General features: G+C 35.7%; 1 protein-coding gene across 1 annotated transcript in view; it reads right to left on the bottom strand.

Moving 5' to 3' along the window:
* Tpst (tyrosylprotein sulfotransferase) overlaps positions 1 to 14,722 on the bottom strand; it is a 90,466-nt gene that overhangs the window by 58,916 nt on the left and 16,828 nt on the right.

The following is a 14,722-nucleotide window of genomic DNA, read 5'->3' on the forward strand; positions in this document are numbered from 1 at the left end:
AGAAAAACTGGTGCGCACGATTTTCTTTGAAAAAAATATTTTCCTCTGAGAAATATTCGTTCTTTCTTTTGTAAGTTAATTTTGCAACACTGAAAGAATATCCGTGTACTTTTATATGGAAATTATAATTGTTCACAACTGACTGAAAAATTACTTAATTATCACAGTAATTTTTTCCCATATTTTTTACAGTGAAAATACATATTAAAATATTAATGAAAAATTATTATTTTTATGCAAAAATCACTTGTAATTTAAAATTCAGTATGTTTACTTTATTAGAATTTTATTTTATATAAGCATATTTATCGATTTTATTTATAACATTATTTTATAGCATTTATGAAATTACATATAAAAAAGCTGTAATCTTTTATATGGTAGCAATATCGCATGATTATACTGGGTCGAAAAAAAAACCAGCAAAATCATGTTTCACGCAAATATTTTTTCAGTGTATAGAGAGAATTATGTTTCTAGAATAATTTAGTCTTAAAAAGAGCGAGTCAAAACACGCGTGTGGCAAAAATATATGTGAGAAGATACCGGAAAATTTGAAATTATTACCACATGTTTTCAGATAAATTTTAATGATGTACGTTACGGGTAGGGAGTACGTTAGAGGGAAGACCTCGTTGGAAGAAGTAATTTTCCAGCAACGACGTCGCGTAAGACGGAGCAGGCTTACCGAACTTATTTGCAAGCTAAACTTTGTTTCTCTTTCGTGCAGAAGGGCAGAATTTCACTCGTCGTATCTTGTTGAATCGCTAATCAAGCGGTGTACAACTTCTGAATCTATTAAATTCGTCTCGAGTACTTACTTTACGATACCGTAAAAGGAAAAGTTAACAAAAGCGTTACTTATTTTTTCGAACGCGATATCTAGAAATTATGATTTTAAAAATTGATACAAACTGCAATAATATGGTAATGCGTATAAAAAAAATCGTAATATCTTTTCGATAAAAGCGCCTTTTATGAAAAGCGAATCGAACGTATAACTACAAGATGAGAAGTTTGTTAATGAATTTGTGGACTCTGCTGACCGCTGCCATTATTTCGAATCGCCCCAATAGAATGTCCGTGAATTATCTATGCGTTGAACCGCGTGTGAAAATCCTTTAAGCAGCTTTAGGCTGCTGGTTTGTCGCGGGATATATATACGCTCCATGGTATATAAAATCAAACAAATTTCACGCTACATCATAAATTCATCATATTAGCGTATATATCGTTTATTTTTATTTCGCGAGTATTGAACGGATAGCGACATATTAATTATTTATTCAGTATTGCAGATCGAATTTTGGAGTAAATTTGATATTTTTTTAAAATAAATAAGCTGCTTATATTTAAATAAAAAATGAATAGATATTATTCTTTAATTAATTTTCGAAATTGAATCTACTTCAAGAGACGAGTTTTGCTCGACAAAAGTTTCGATAAAACGCTTCTTTCCACAACATTTCCAACATCTCTGTTCGATAAGCAAAAGATAAATTGATATCAAAGAATCCGCTCGTGGATCAAAGAAAGCGCTTGATCCGGGACACCCTGTATATTGTGTATCCAGCTACCGAATAGAGAGGTAAGGAAATCTTCAGTTCCTTAAATCGCGGAATGCTCCTGTCCGACAGAGAACGATAAATCAGCCTGAAACTTTTTCCCGCGACGGAAGTTCTCGCGGCGGATAGTCTCGATTAATCAAAAGCGGCGCTTATCCGCGAGTTGCGAATTGCCATTAATATCATTCGGTCTAGCGTGACGTCAAAATACACCGGTGACGCGCGATGCGCCAAGTTTGTTTGCTACGTGAAAAATGGCCGACCTCGACCGACAACTTGAGAAAAGTGGAAATTTGGCCAAAGTACTTCGAGTTTTGAGATTAATCGGTCAAAAAAAATGTCTTACAAACGCGAGTGGAGCAATCTTTTACCTGATATTTTGATCAATTAAAAAGCTTCATTTTAAACTCAAATTTATCTTTTATATCTCTGTATTAATTATATATTAAAAAAATGTTTTAAATTTTATTAATCTCTTTTCTTTTTCTTGCAAACTATAGAATTAAAACAATTTAAAAATAAGCTCTTTAATTTTTAACAAATGTTTTAATCTTGAAGATCTGTATTCATTTTTCATATCTGCGTCGTAACATCATATATTTGCTTTCAAATTATAAGTCTAGTCTCACGCAAAGCTTACTCGAATCTGAGATGAATAAAGAACAATTTTTTATTTTTTTCACTCTATAATTTAATTCTTAATTGAAGTTAATTTCCCTCATTTTCAATTTATTCACTCTTACAAAATTTCTTATAATTATAAAATTATTATCTCGAATTTCATTTTTCTCCCAAAGAGATGAGAGAAATTTTTCCATACCGAAATCTAATCTTCGAAATTTCTCCATCATCTTGATCAGAAACCGTAACGCATACATCCCGCTACTCGATAGGTCATTAAATCCTTTTACACCACATTAACCGGATATTATGAGAATGCTTAACGTATTTTCTACGCTCTAAAAACTTGCAACGCGAAAATCTCCTGTCCGACATTAACGATGACTCTGTTCTTATAAAAAAATACCTCGGAGATTAATTTATTCAACCGAGCGAGCTTGAGCTCGACTTTTCCTTCAAACATCAAAAGACGCTATTGTTGTAATTTTTCAGCATTTAACTCTCCTCGGAAAGCGAAGTTGCGTAAAACCGCATCTGAATAAAATTGATTGCAGATTAATCGAGAAAAAATGCATGTATATTTCCCTTTTGAATTCTCGATGCATATTCTCCGAGTTTGCATAATTTTCTCAGCGTTCTATATATATAAAATATTTCTCGACACACGAAATGTCACCGTGAAACGTTTTACACCTTATTATTAATTGCGAGGATCCTTCAATTATACACTTCAATTACGTACCTTTTGCTTTGAGTGCGCGAGCGAGTCTGTCCCAATTAAAGTAAATATATCAGTTCCGGCAATCGGGCCAAACTGCAGAAATTTAAACGCGCGAACTCGGTCACCGGGGAGAAAACGGAATGGCACGCGATAGTTCGTGGGAGAAGAAACTTTCGTTGAGTTTTCGAGTCACGGGACGAGGGAGGAAGAATTCGAAAAGATTCGGACTCTCTCGGAGTTTACGCGCGAAGAGAAAGAATCCGCGCATTCCGTTCTCGCCATATCCCGATCGAAATTTCGCAAACTCCAGCGTTGCGATAAAGACTATCGCACTTGATACGCGCGAGCAGAATTGAAAAATTTCCTCATTTCCAGTTGTTCCCGATCAATACACTCTCCTTCGCCTTCCTGATCGTTCCCTAAAGTTCAATCTATCGGGCATGGTTGAAATATTGCGTTTCGCGAGAGAGAGTTTGTTTTACGGATATATTTTCTTCCCTCGTGAGACTCTAATTTTTTTATACTTGTGAAAATCTTTTGTACTCGCATTTTGTGCGTAACAAGAATGCTACTGTCTTAAGAATGTAAGTTGAGAATTTTCTCAATATTTTCCATTTTAATGAATTCTTTTTTATGATTGATATATTTTTTCTCAAAGATAACCAATTTAATTAATATTTTCGCACTTTTATCTAAATTAATTTATAACTAGACGTATCTACAAACGAATTATCGTTTGAAACTGGATGGAAAAAAAAGTAAAGAGAAACACGCGAATACCGCGAAACCTGCAATTACAATAGAAGCGGAAATCGCGTCTTGTTTCTCTCGGCGCATAGTTACACGTTCGTTAGTTCGCGTTCCATTCTCTCTTTCTTCTCTCTTCATTCTTCTCATTTCGCGCGATTCGTATATTTCTTTTCCCTTTTTTTTTTTCTCGCCGCCGACCGTCATGATAAATTAGCCGACGTTCTGTTAACGCACTCGTCTACCATTCATTTGTTATTTACAGGTCCGAAAATAAGCCCTAGTTTTTATTGCACCACCTCAAACTCTTCTATGGATCTCATCGATCACACCGCGTTATTCCCCGTGCATCCATCTTGTTCTCGCTTGTTCCCAACTTGTCTACAAACTTGTGTGCTCTCATGGCACCGTGTTCTCTTCAGCACCTGCTATCAACCGCCCGATCCCGGTCTTACGAACTTTAGCGACATTCGAACCTCTCGAGTGTGAACTCGAATCCGGAAAAAGCATCTTGACTCTTTAGGGACACGAGTTGCTAAGAAAACCATAATCGTTAATATCGCAACGCGACCCTTTACATCCCTTGTTATTACATCCCCTACCTCTATTTATTCTCTATTCGTCCACGTTCGTAAAAGCGTGTTACTTTTGTCTGATTTTTCGCATTTCATAAATATATATGTAATATATGTGTATGTTTTATTTTTGTTTGTTTTTATTTTTAAATAATAAGCGAAAACAAATAAAGGAAGGAGTAACAATATAAAATAAATAATACATATTTTTTCTTTTAAAACGTTATATAAATATAATAGATATATAGCTCTTGACAATGTTCTTTTAATTTCACGATTTTAGCATTTTGAAATAGGATTACTCAAAATTATTATAACAAAATATATAAATGTATGCAAATTCACAAAAAATTAAAATTATCCAAATATTAAAATAATAAAACTAAAAAGCTGCATGTTCAAAATTAAATATATTTGAATTATAGAAAAAAAATATCACTAAAAACATGTTATTAATAAAAAGATATAAAAAAATTGTTTTACGTACATATATAAAAAAATACGTGCGCTTATCCGAGATTTTTATAGAATAGCGAAACATAGATACACGTAGATGTATATTTCCGAAACGTTATACGGAAGATTGCCAGAGAAGACAAACAGACAACAGTTCAAGTTGAAAGAGATGCTATCGTATATGCAAGTGCTGTCGTATGTATTTGGAGCGAGAAGAACTGCGAAGATGGAAGGCGCGCCTCTCATCGATCAGGAGACAGTACGCCCTGTCCAGGAAACGAATGAAATGGAGTACATACACGCGATAGTGCATAAAATATACGGGATATCATCCGCGTGCGACGACCCGCTCGAGCTTCGTCGAATATTCGGAGTCGCCCGCGTGAGCGCGAGAGGATATCAATCTATCAATATATATTATCGGCGCACATCGAGGTGTATATATGTATATAAGTATATATGTATATATGTATATATGTATATATATACAGGGTGTCCCAGACCCCCTACCGTATCACACGTTAATGGGAGATTCCTAAGGCGATTTGGAGACAATTCTTCCTCAGCGAAAATGTCGAGAAAGGTCATCATTTTTTGATGTTCCTAACTTTTGAAATCTTTGTAACTAAGCCTTAATTTAAAATTCTATTAAAGTAAACTTTACCTGAAATTAACTGAAAAATGTAGTTTTGTTAATAATTTATTTTCACAAGGCTTTAGTTTACAAAAAAGCTTTCAATCGTTTATAACTCGAACATTATTGGTGCCTGGACATTTTCGCTGAGGAAAAATAGTCTCCAAATCGCCTCAGGAATCTCCCATTAACGTGTGATACGGTAGGTCTGGGACACTCTATGTACATATATATATATATATATATATATGTGTGTATATACGTATATATGCCGCTGCTTCAAAATATCGATACGCTCGTCTCGCTTTGTTATCGTCGCCCACCCGTTATTGGCTGCGTTAGTGTCGCTCTTCTCGAAGAGCGGGCACATTGTATTTAAACATAATTCGCCTCACGTCGAACAGCAATGATGGATTAGAGGACACCCGGGAAACGGAGGATGAGGTAAAATGTAATATGCGAGATGCTCCTCGACTCTTGTTATATATAAGAAGAAATCTCGCTTTTGTAAGAAAAAATATAAAAATTGTAAACAAAAATAATTTAATTAACTCGTTAAAGCTTTTAAATTTCACAACTTTTAAGCGCAATTACACGACGCCATGATGAGACAGTGCATTCATCTGAATTACAAATGAATTTCGATATTCTCTGCAGTAAAATGATTAAATGATCAGAATATTATTCTCACATGTGTGTGTGTGCGTGTATGATATTTCCATATTTATCGATAAAAATTAATTCGTAATATGGAATATTCTATTAATAATAATCGTTAATGCGAGTAGGATGCAATTACGCGGATATATTTAATTGAAAAATATCATGCGTCTGTTTCTATTTTTAAAAAATCGCAGATATTTTTGCTCTCGGATTAATTCTTTGCGGCGCATATCACATCAGCGGATATGGATCGGGAAGGAAGAGAGAGAACGACATATTTCCATTTGTTGTTTTCAAAAATACAGATTAAAGATACTAATCTTTTTTTTTTTTTTTTTTACAGAAAAACTTGGAACATGCATTTCGAGATTTCCGGTCGCCGGCACACACAAACGAAATCGGAAACGCTGCCAATACATAGATACATATATGTAAAAATTTTCCGGTACACCATTTATAAGCCAACCGTCACTCTCATCCACCACATTCCCGTGTTGCAGATATTTGGTCCGTGGTTCCGTTTGCTGACTTTTTGCGGGCAAATTGCATCGAGGGGCGGGAAAAGAGAGAAGAGAGCAAGGCAATAGGCAGGTATGCCGTGTAGCACACCGAAACGTTATTACATCCGGCACTTTATTCGCTCTATCGTTGCCGGCATAGACGAGGACGAACGATGGCATTCCGCCGAATTCCGCGAGTGCTCGCGCGATGTAATTTACCGTAGCTTACAGCTACGTAAGAGTAATGTATTGTATGTGTGCGTGTGTATATATAGTGTAATCGTACATCGAGATAATTAGAATGCGACACGTGCGAGCGCCTTTCCACTTTGATAAGAAGCGTGTTGTTTCGTAATTTAAACGTAACGTGACTTACAATTGGAGACGCGCGCATCCGAATGCTACTGCGCAAATTAGATTCAGTTTCACTACGGTAATTAATCTCTTTAGATATTCCCGCCGTTACTTAATCCTTAGATCCTCGAAGCGTATACGAGATTAAAAGCCGATATAAAGTCAACATGAATATTCTATTAAAAATTGTTTCCCTTATTGCTTTATATAATATACTTTTAGAATTTTTCAGAATAAAATATTTTTCTATCATCAGTTCTCAATTACTGAAAATGCCGTACAAATCGAAATTATATTTATCTGTTATAGCTTATTTAAGTAAAAGGTCAAAAATAATTATAAAAAAAGAGATTACTCGACAAGCTGAATTTTCTCAAATGTAGTTAATATATATATATATATATATTTTAAATTTTGAATACATCTTTCGGTATAATACTTTTTAAAGTTCAACATATTGTTTAATAATATTTGAATTTCCAATAATTACAGAATTGAAAAGCAATCTCCTATTTTGGTGACAAGCATAATTTTCTCAAATGTAGTTAATATAGATATATATATTTAAAATTTTGAATACATCTTTCGGTATAACACTTTTTAAAGTTCAACATATTGTTTAATAATATTTGAATTTCCAATAATTACAGAATTGAAAAGCAATCTCCTATTTTGGTGAAAACTGATTAAAATATCACGAAATTAGCGTATACAATATACGCTTGCTTGCTCAGCTTAATAAATCGCGTCTCTCGAGAGCAGTCGCTTTGCGTCAAACCAGTCAAATTTTCAAGCTACGAGGGAGCTCGCGTGCTTGTATTTTCGGCGGGGCATCCATTTGTTCGTCTCGTACGTCTCATTTAAGGCACATGTGTGCACTTCCGGTGAATCTCGTCGCGCGCCGGCACAAGTATCCGGTGCTGCACGCGCACACGCGAACAACCCCCGATAAGTCTCCGCTCAAAGGAGACACATAACTGTAGGTATCGTATGTATCCCGTATACACGTAGCTGCAATCTCGTTACGCGAACTAAAACGTCTCTCTATCCCGTCGACGACATTCGAAGGGGTACCCGGACCAAAAGCAATTTCGTTTAAACCCACCCACTTCTTCCTGTCTCTCTTCATCTCTCTTTGTCTCCGGCAAAATTGTTAAAGGTGCTGCTCTCTTTTTCCCTACCCGATTTCCCAAGCCTTCTCATACTTCCGCAAAACCATTCTCGTGCGGGCCAAAATAGCGCCAGCTATTCGCTAAAGGCCAATGCACTGCGAGCTGGGAGATAAGAAAATTCAATTGCATCCCTCAATGTCAAAAGGGTCCAATTTCCGAAAGGATCTGTGTCGCGCGTTCCTTCCCTTATTTCCCTAAAATTCCATCTGCCGAATCGTTGTATACACGGAATATCGAAGAGGTCTCTACACTTCCTATTTTATTTTTATTTTTTATCTCGTTAAACGTTTTCCGATAATCGAGTGTTACATCTCACATTAAAGTTATACGATTTTTTTTTCTACAAGAGTGTCTGCACACACTTTAGTTTCTTTCTAGAATGCTTCCTTTTTTTTAAGTTACAAAAGAACATAGGAAAACTAGAAAAAAGAATAATAATTATCCCATCTTGAACTGTTCTTTGTACGAATGCAATTACACAGTATTTATATGCGATATAAATAAAAATTTTATAAAATTTATAAATTTGTAAAGCATCAACTACAATTTATAATCTATATTTTATATTTTAAGCTGCGACAAAGTGTAAGGTATTAATCCAATAAATAATCCCGCAATTTCTATTTAATGATAAATTATTTCTCACAGACACCTTCGTGCAATTTTCTCGTTTCAATCGATGTGGATCGAACAAGATTAAGAAGCAATTATGCGCGATAACGAGCAATTTAAAGTCAATGTACTTTCAACGGGATCCTGCAACCTATAAAATGATCGAGCCCTGACATTAATCGAATGTGACATGTGCTCTCACGTGTTAGATTTCTAAAGATTTATCTAAAATCCTGCTCTCGTTTAATCAACTCGTAAATGCATAGGTATAATTATATATAACGCTTAATTTCACAAATTGAATATAAACATCAATAAGAACGACGAAAAATTCCTATATCATAATTAAATTTTTTCATTGTTTACATTTAAATGTTATTCAAAAAATTCAAATTCTTTTCTAACATTTTTACTACTACAGAGATTTTACTAGGTACTATATTATTCATTGAGAAAAAGACTAGGGATCCATTATTACTCGTTTGATACACAAAAAACTTGCTGTCGTTTACTTTGCCAAGCGCGTGTGAAAGTTATAAAACTTTACTCAATTTACTCAAAGAAAATCTTGTCGGCCTACATCGGAAGATGTGAATCAAGTTTAATGCGACAATCCCCGGCGAAATTGTTCCGCATTATCCGACATTTACGGACTATTACAGACATTTCCTTAAGCGCTTAATAATACTAACCGGTGTCTACGACGTTTCACGCACTGATAGGATTATCACGAGCGCGCATTTATATTCGCGTGGGCAGGTAATTAGTGCGATAATAACCGTCGGAAATCGTAGGCATGCCGACAGTTACTGCATTTAATTCGTATGTTAAACTGGGTGAAACAGCCTTCATACATTTTGCGACTGATAAAAAGGTCGTTACGCTGGATTACGTTCAGAGAAAAGACACATTATACGGAGGAAATGCAGTTTTCGTTTTCAATTTTAGAATAAAAAATTAAAAACAAATTGTGTTTATGAGACAATACATTTTATCTTGATGCAGATGCACTAATAATAATTGTAAATTAGCAAAAAGAGTGTAAATAATAAAAATTCCTTGAAATTTTTTTAAATTACTAAATTTTTTTTAAATTACTAATAGTAAAAAATATTGCATATTATAAATGATATATCAAACAAAATAAAATACATATTTTTCCTCTTAATATTATATTAATTTTCAATCAAATATTATATATTGTAAAAGTGTATATTTTCAGTTATTATAATACTGTTCATATTAATTATACAAAATATCAGTATCAGACTATACCAGTGTAATTTATACGATCGATGTCATATTTATTTTAATGTGCTCATCGAAGCGCAGATTTGTTTCGTCGAAACAATTTTCTCTCAATGCTGGCCTTTCTACGACGTAAACTACGAACGAAACGACGAACAAAATTTCATGGGATTTTAATCACGCTCGCGAAAAAATCGATTTCTAATTTCCGCTTCGACTTGTCCCATGTCATACAGGAATGCGTTCTCTAGACACGGCTCGCGTGACGGAAAAAGTGAGAAGGATATTTCCCGCGGTAACACTGGCTGGATGCCACTTTTAAGTGGAATGTTTCGAAATTTCTCGCCGACGCGAGACGACGAAGGAAAAGCGCATAGTTCGTGAAAAAGTGCAGAGAAAAAGAAAAAAATTAATAACGAGCGCCGCGGATTCGTGTATATATACGCGTGTGTGTGTGTGTGTGTGTGTGTTTCTCTTTTTTTTTGTCGCGGCGGAAAAGGGTGCGGTAACGCTCTGGCGATGTCATTTTTTCCGGCAAACCGACGTTCTCGAGCCGCGTTCTACATGAAATATTTTCGAACGAAAAGGGAACAATTAAAAAGAGAAAGAGTATACGCGATACCGCTATTGCATACACGCGACGTCGCGTACTTGACAACTCGAAATTATCGCGCCGAGTTGTTGCCGAGATATAGCACACGTGTGTTTGCGTGTATAGAATACCGTGATAGTCGTAATTGTAAAACATTCACCCTCGAGCTTTCCCGTCGGATTTACAGCTTCCACAGGGTCGTTTAATCTTAAGGGCACAAGTACGCTTCACCACAGGTGATCAACGACGCTTTTAGTTGGTCACCTGTGACACCGAACAATAATTGACTTTAATTCCCGATTCATAACATCTGTTTCATTTCTTATTCGTTTTAATCGCACAGAGAGCATTTTTCACCACATTTTTTATTTTTTATTTCATCGATATCGACTTTTTTCTCGTCTCGTGTATTAACATTTGTTTTCTAATTTTTCATATATATATATTATATATAAATATATGAATGGTTCAGAAAAATCACAGAAAATAATTGCAGAAAAATTAACAAAGAACGAAATAAATAGAAAAAGTTATAAAAAAAAAAGATGCGAAATATGTAGTTTGAGTGTTTGGAAACACACCGTGTATATTCGCGCGCATCGTCTCGGAGATTTCAGACGGTGAATCGGTCGGACATTTTAGCAACAGAGTATAAGCTAATCGGCGAATTAGCGATATGACTGCGAAGGACGCCGGAGATAGGACAAACCGGAGGATTCGAGTTATGCGACGACCGTACGACAGTAATGGCGCATGCAGCTGACGACTTTAATAGAAGGATTTCGGGATCCAGCCATCTCTCTACCTCCGTCCGCCGGACTAATTAACCTCGTTATATCGCCGGTCCGACCGACAGGACACTATTCCTGTTCCCGATGTAACGATCGTCGCACCTCCGTACAAACCGACGACCCTCGGCGAGCGAGTTTAATTAATCTAATGACGGTCTCCGTAGCATCCTTGAGTGACCGATGTAACTCGACGTGGTGCAAATGCACCGGGGATGATGTACCGAGTGTGTAGCTCGTAGTGTTGTTATTCTTCGTTTAACCGATATACGAAAGGTTTTATTTTTCTTTGTTCCCAGGGTGTCCAGCAGACTCCATGGAAAAAATTCCCCTGACTTTTTCCAAGACCAGAAATTAATTTTTTTTCCTGATTTTTTAGTATTATTTTTTCCAAATATATAGTTTGCATATATATCTATATATATGATAAATCAATTAAAAGATTCGGAAGTTAAAAAAATAAAAATGTAAATCAGTTATACAATCTGCATTATGTATACAATAATCGAAACGAACATGTCACTATAAACTATTTAAACAATCACCTTTTTTATTTATATTATATCAAATTTTTTAGTTTTGTCTCTATCAAACATATTGAAATAAAATAACACGACGATGAAAATATAAATGAACAAACACGCAGATGAATCAATTTTTAACACAGAAAATTAGCGAGCTGGGAGACAAGGAATAGTTTATATTTATTTAATAAATGTAGAATAATGTAAAAAAATCTAGATAAATGGTAAAACTTCCTGACTTTTCCCTGACAATTCCCGGTTTTCCAGATTTCCCTGACCGCTAGACACTCTGGTTCCAGGAAAATATTACTCGTCTAAATTAAAAACCGGAAAATCTCTTCTCGTGTTTAATGTTTTCCTGAAGTAAAAATCAATTCCGGAGAAACCTGTCGTTTTAATATGATATAGAAGTGCAACATTTATTATATTTGTATATCGTTGCAACTAAACTTTGTAAAATAAATTTACAACTTTAAAATATATATATATATATATATATTGTATATATACGCAGTTTGGAATTTAGATACCGTAAATATTTTTATTCGGTGCAATAAATAAATATCGAGAAATGGAAGCGTAGATATCGTTAAAAATCTGGCCCAGAATAGAAACAAGAGGTCATAGGTCAATGATAACTATATAGTTTCTCCGTGGCACATCATGTTATCGAACGAATATTTCCGTTTATCCTGTATCAGTGATCGACACGATCGATGAATCTGATCGAAATACGAAATACAAAGATTGAATTTATTTATTTAATGCAACGTTCGGTGAACGTTTCGAAAATTCGGGAAGATTTTATTTCCGCCGAACGAAACGAGATCCGTATATTTCAATATTCAATATTCTATTTTTTTTATCAAAATGATTAAGTATCAAACGGTAAAATATTTCCATCGCGAATAGGCTGTCAATATACATATATATATGGTATATATAAGTGGTGAATACTATATATACGCTGGTAGAGAGAATCGATTCAACGGAATAATATTCAAAGATGCAAAAGAGAAAAAAATATTATTATTTGATTATTTTATAATTTTATTAGAAAAATGCCAGCAACGTGTATAATATCGATGGCAAAATTAAAACCCGAGCGTTTCAAAGGTAACGAAGCCTCACGAAACGTATTGCTCCGATGGGGGACATTAACCGGAAGTAACTCCGCCTCGATCAGGTGCCTCGTCATACTGTTCATTACTTATCGATCCGGTCGGCGAAATTGAATTTAGCCGGCGAGGGTGAGGAGAAGAAAAAAAAGATCGACGGGGGAAAAAATGAAAGGTGAGGCGAGGAAGAGGAAGTGTTTCAAACTGTGTGCCAAGAGCAAAAGGGTGGTTGAAACGAGGGTGGAGAAGTTGGATATCTCGAGAGTCGCCGATCGAGAGGAGCGAGAAACGAATCGCGTGCCCGTTCGCGGAATTTACCGCATTTAGCAGCGAGAGAGCAAATCGAACCATCTAATACCATCGACACCGGGATTCCAATTAGCCACTTTAGCCATTTTCCGACTCGCGGGATCGAATTCCATCTAGACTTTCGTCCCGAACTCCTTCCTTTCGCGTCAAGACGTCGCGTCGATCTCCCGACGAGGAAACTTTATATCCTCAACTTGCGAATATATCAAATATTTACTTGGTAATTCGATATCATCGATAATGTTCCGCTGATAATATCTTGCGCGACAAAGAATTTTCATTATCCTCGTTATTTAAATTCTTATCTCTTTGCAAACAGAAATATGCTGTTGCAAATATTCCTTCTGCCTTTGGGGAAAGAAACATATTTTGCGCTTATTTTCTAAGATTGAAGATATCTTTAATTCCACAAACATTAGAGTTATAAACGGCTTGAGGCGCAAAATTAATGTAACTTTAGTTAAACGTGCTAACAAACTTATGTAATTTAGCAGATATCAGATCCATGAACTTGCGAGCAAACCATCAATTCTGTAGATCTGTCTCTCCTCTAGTTCTCTCTACTCCTTCTCTCTCTCTCTCTCATTTTTCCTAAGATAAAGAACTAAGTTTAGCGTCGGAAAAGCGATTGCACTCGAGACAACAGATCGATGATCGAAATGACAAAACAATCTAGATATAATTTTATCAAATCCGTTTTCTCCTCGCGTAAGCAATATTACGAACACCATCGTCGTCGTCGTCGTCGTCGTGTCGAATTTTTCTTCGTATCGACTTGTTCTGTCGGACGAGATGGAATCCCAGAGGATGGAATTCTCTCGATGATACGATTTTTCACGTACAGTCGAGTGCAATCGTTACATGTTCGCCTAAGATAATAACGAGGGAATCGAGCTCCAATTCGCGTGTATGTTCGATCTCTTACTTTTTTCTTCGTCCACCCGATACGACTTCTTATATTCTGTCTCTCTCCGACGATATTTCGTTTTCGACGGTGTCGCGCAATAACAAGGTGTTGCTGCATTTCTTTCGTCTCTCTGTGTCTATTTTTTTTCCATTTTCTCTACTTCTGTCCGTCCTCGACTTTCTCAACTTCGTCTTACGAAGAGAATGCTCTCCGCTGTCTCGCGTCTTGCGCGTCTCTCTGTAAAACGAGCTTCCGCGCTGTCGGCGAAAAAAAATCCATCTTCACCGTGACGCTGAAGAAACCGAGGCGACACGGGGTAATCCTTCATCGTATAATGTCGCGGAAACTGATGGGCTCGCACGCGGCTTGGACGAGATGGGAAGAGAGCATAAGTAATATGAATGAAATTGCGGGATGCGCGATTACATAATAGATTTTCATATACCTATCTTAAACATATACATCTTTCCTCCAGGACATATATTTTTAAACGTATACTTCTACATGGGCGTCCGCAGGATTTCTTCCAGAGGGAAAATAATTACTTTTTTTTTTTTTACTATAATTTAAGTTTAATTTTTTTTTCAAATATTAAGTATGCAAATAAATTCCAGGG

The sequence above is a fragment of the Nylanderia fulva genome, unplaced genomic scaffold (genome assembly GCF_048542155.1).
Source record: "Nylanderia fulva isolate GAGA-0341 unplaced genomic scaffold, ASM4854215v1 Scaffold21, whole genome shotgun sequence".
Lineage (NCBI taxonomy): Eukaryota > Metazoa > Arthropoda > Insecta > Hymenoptera > Formicidae > Nylanderia > Nylanderia fulva.